Below are 4542 nucleotides of genomic sequence, written 5' to 3'. Positions count from 1 at the left end.
CCACGCGAGCCTCAGGGAAGGAAGCAGGCGATATGTTCAGCCGTTTCTTCAGTTCTCGCCAGCCTCACCAGCGCAACTGTTCAAGTAAGGTCACAGGCTTCGGCCCGGCCACCCTTCCTGCCTTCCATCCCCCCAGAGGCCTGGGCCTTCTGCTTCCTGCAAGACACGGAGCAGCCTCTGCACCTGCCACTCCCCCCGCCCCCTGACTCATGGCTGAAGCCAGACTGGTTCAGAGATCTCAGCTTCATGGAACTAGAAGGTGAGAGGCTCTTTCTGGCAGGTGCCAAGGTCCAGTTGTTGGCAGGAGGGGTGAGGGGGAGTGGGGGGGGGGGTTAGGGCCAGGGGCTACTTCTTGCTATGTGCTGCCTCCGGGCCTGTAGCTGTTGCCAAGCCCCTGGGGGCTTGGGTCCCGCACCAATGGAAAAGGAAGGTCCTTTTCTAACAAAGCCCTGGATGGGTGTTGAGGACGCCCCAAAGGAGAGGCTGCTGCCTGATGTGCCCACCCCAGGGCCAGGGGTGCTCTGACCAAAGGTGGGCGTGGAGGCGCCTCCAAACACAGGTTGCTCTCTGCAGTGCAGGCCACATTGAGGCCAAAGGATGTGTTCTGGCTGGGTGCACCCAGGCTCTTCTGACTCAAGCCTCCCACAAAAGGAGTCGTGCTGCCAGCGGTCCCACTCTGTCCTGCTCCGGAGCAAAGGCTCCTGAGGCAGAGCTGGTGCCTGGCGAAGCCACACTGAGCCCAAAGCCTCTGCTGCCAGAGGGTGGGGCTGCCCATCCCCCAAATGTGAAGGGAGATGGTGTCGTGCTACTGGAGCGACTGGCCCCACTGCCGGTGGTCTGGGCTGTAGCTCCAAAGCCAGAGGTGGTGGCTGCACCAAAGGAGAAAACGGCTGTGGTGCTGCCAAAGGCTGGCTGGGGCCGGCAAGGGTGCCCGAGGCAGAGGCTGTGGCTTTCAGGCCACCAAGAGTGGACTGTGTGGTGCTGCCAAATGGCTGGCTGGGCTGTGGCTGGAGTGGCAGTCGGGCGGGGGCTGCAGAGTTTCCCAACGTGAAGAGCTGCACAAGCTGGGGACAAGGGATGGCTTGGCAGCCCACTGCTGCTGCCCATCAGTGGCCCCAAACCTGGCTGGGCGTTGGATCCTGGCTTGGCACTTGAGCCAAAGGAACGCTGATGGCTGGGCGGGGGGTGCTACTGAATGTCAGCGTGCCTGGCTGGTGGGCTGGGGCAGAGGCTGGAAGGCTGCTGCCCAAATCACTAAAGCCAGCAGTCTAGCGCTGCTGCTGCTGCTGCTGCTGCTGCTGGCCACTGCCTGAGGGGCACCGGAAGGGACTGGCCAAAGCTGGTGACTGCTCTTGAAGGAGGCATGGTGGGAGGCTTACCAAGCTGGACTATGGAGCTGGAACCCACAGCTGGGTTTGTGAAGCTGCCACCAGAGGCAGAGGAGTCCCAAAGAGGACGGGCTGGGAGGTGGAAGCGGTGGTGCTAGTCACGCTGCTCAGGGTGCTGGTCATGCTGCTCACACGGAAGCTGAACACGGGCTTCAGAGCAGAGTCTACGGAGGTGCCAGCTGTGGTCGCAGCAGCCACTGCAGAGGTGGCACGGGTCTGGCCAGGGAAGAGGGGCGCTCATAGCACCGGCTGGAGGAGCTGCCTGCTTGAAGAAGGGAGTTACTATGGGCACGGATGCAGGGCCTCCCTGGTGTGAAAGCCAGGTTTAAAAGTGCGGGACGGGCTGCGGGTACTTGCGGGGAGGGCTGAGCTGGAAGATGTGGTGGCTGGGACCTTGGAAGGGCTAGAGGGCAAGGGCCCTCGTTCTTGCTTTTAGGAGGGGGCCAAAAAATGGGATCGAGCACGGGAGATGGTGAAGACACAGCAGGAGCTGCAGAGGCAGGAGGCTTAGCAGGTGAGGTGCCCCAGCATTCCACAAGGAATGTTCTGCTTGGGAGGGGGAGGGGGGGCCGACAAGGCTTGGGAGTTGGCAGACGTCTCAGCCTCAGGGGCTGGAGGTACTTGGTGTCAGTGACTGGTCCTGTGGAAGAAGCGGGGGTAAGGGTGCCGCCACAGAAAAGGCTGTAGGTTTGCAGTCCGAGGAGGTGCCCGCAAGAGGCCCTGACTGTGAAGAGCCAAGAGGGGCCAGAGGGCTGGGTGTCTTCGGAGGCGAATGGGCCACAGGGCTTGCCATGCCAGCAGACTTGGGGGGCGATGGTAGGCCTGGGAATCCTGCTGCTTCTTCAAGCTCTTCAACAGTGGGCTAGGGCTTGGGGCTGGGAGGGAGGTTTCGGTGGCAGGAGTCCCAGCAGTAGGCAGGCTGAGAGAGACCGGAGGCTGACTGGTAGGTGGTTCTCAGGGACAGCGCTCAAGGCAGTATCAGTCTTATCCTCCAAGATCTCGCTGAACCATTGTGACAAAGCTTTCTTTTCCAAGTCTAAGTCTTCCGCAGTGACTGAATACCCAAGCTGGGGAGGTGGAGGCAAGGTCAGCTGCTCCCCTCGCCAGGACCGCAGCAGCTGTACCTTCCCTTACGCGGCCCTGAGCTGCCAGGTGTTGGTGGAGAACTCCACGAGTCCTGTTTCTCCCTTGTGGGTGTATCGGCAACTTCTGCTCCCTGGGACTCCTTGTCTGTTGTGAATGCAGTTGAAGAAGCCGAATGATGAGAAAGTTCCTCTTCTCTTATTTCCTTTGCTGGCCTCGCTAGAGCCTGAGAGCAGGACGAAGCTGGCCTGGAGAAGGGGATGACCTAGGACCACTCCTCTTCCGCAGCTGAGAGAGACCTCCAGTAGAACTGTAAGAACTGGTGATGGCATTGCGCCTGGAGATGGGCACGCCGCCTGAGTACGTGCTGGTCAAGGAGCTCAGAGAAGAGGTGCGTGACCTCTTATTTAAGTGGGCATCTGAGCTCTGGGGACTGAGACCTCTCTTCAGAGACCCAGGCTTAGGCACAAAGAGGCAGGGATTCCACTGGCCGCCAGCGGCTCAAATGCTGAATGTCCACGTCCACTGCTGTCCTGGCGCCTTCTCTTTTCTTCGGGGCCATCAGCCAGTATTTGGTCTTCCTCCTCACCGTCCTTTTCTTCCTCGCTCTGAGGGCACTCAGCACAGTCTCCTTTGCACATGGTCTGGGGCACTAGCTGATGGGGAGGACACGGTTGAGCTGCTACTCTGCTCTGATAGCGGGGGACGAATCCACTTGCTATCCGGAGGAGCAATCCTCACTCTCACTGGGCTGCACACCACTTTGGAATTGCGAGCAAGAGCACAGTCTTCCTGTGACAACTATTCCAGCACACTGTGGGAAGGACCCCCAGCGAGGCATAGTGGGCCTGCTGGATTGGGTATCTCCTTCGAGGTGTTATTACAAACCGATGTGCTACAGGGCCACAACCCCGGAGGGCCGTCCTCCTAGAGGGTCGGGAGAGGAGTGGGTAGGAGGGGTGAGTATGAACCCGGGGGTATGGCCTGATGGAGCTGGTGGCGTGGGGCGAGTGGCGGGCGGCGGCCAGGCCTCTCCCGCAGGTCCCTGGCCTCCGAGGTGGAGGCAGGCTGCGGGGGGCGGGCTTGCCTAGGTAGTTGCCCATGAGGAACAGATGAGCGCGGGTCCAAGTCCTTGGAAGAGGCGCGGAGGCTCTAGGAGACTTCCGTTTACTGCTGACTACGCCGGAGGCAAGTGAGCAGTGTTCCATGGAGCGCGCCTTCCGAACCAGCGAGGTTCGGAAGCGCGTGAACCTCGGGGGCTCGCGGCGCAGGCCCCACCAGACCGCGGTCGCCCCCACAGCTAGCCAGGCCAGCGTAACCGCCACCCCCGCGGGCACCAAGTACAGCACAAGGCCCTGCAGCCACAGCCCAGCAGCGCTGCCCCTGCCCCTGGAAGCACCAGCCCACAGACCCAAGGTCCCTAACACTGGCTATCAACCTCCGCTCCACAGGTTGCCTCCTGCAGTCACCGCAGCTGCTGCAGACACCGCGACTCCGCAAGCAAGGGTAGCCCCAGAATAAATAATAATAACAAACAGTCATAAATAAAACCCCCAAACAAATGTGCATGCGCCAGATATACTTGAGTGAAAATAATCACATAGGTAGATACAGACACATATACCTATATCATAAAAATGCTTGGAGAATGTCAACTTTAGGATAATGCTACACAGGCAGGGGATGAGGCTATCAATGAAGACAAAAGGGGAACCTCAGTGGGATGTACTGTACTTGATTTTACAACACTTTCCAAATCTGAAATAGACCTAAGTAACATGTTAAGACATGTTAAACATAATCTCCATATGATGAATGATTCATCATCTTTGTATTTTTATCTACGTTGAAATATGAGAAAGTGGAGAAACATGTACTACATGTCTGTATGTTAAAATGTTTAGAGGATTCAGAAAAGAACACAAATAAAACACTATCTTTACATAGATAGATAGGTAAATAGTCTAATATATTCGACCAAAATATAGTCTTTGGTGCCCCACAGTTTTAAAACTTCCAAAGGACCGATTACTTGTTCCCTCATTTGACTACATGACTTGTAATCATTCAG

General features: G+C 57.8%; 1 pseudogene; it reads right to left on the bottom strand.

Annotated features, from left to right (window-relative positions):
- Positions 1-332: 332 nt before the first annotated feature.
- Positions 333-3679, bottom strand: LOC110258213 (annotated as a pseudogene).
- Positions 3680-4542: the final 863 nt, after the last annotated feature.

This window comes from Sus scrofa, unplaced genomic scaffold (genome assembly GCF_000003025.6).
Source record: "Sus scrofa isolate TJ Tabasco breed Duroc unplaced genomic scaffold, Sscrofa11.1 Contig157, whole genome shotgun sequence".
Lineage (NCBI taxonomy): Eukaryota > Metazoa > Chordata > Mammalia > Artiodactyla > Suidae > Sus > Sus scrofa.
The sequence above is the reverse complement of the archived record's forward strand: the minus strand, read 5'-3'. Positions and strand labels throughout refer to the sequence as shown.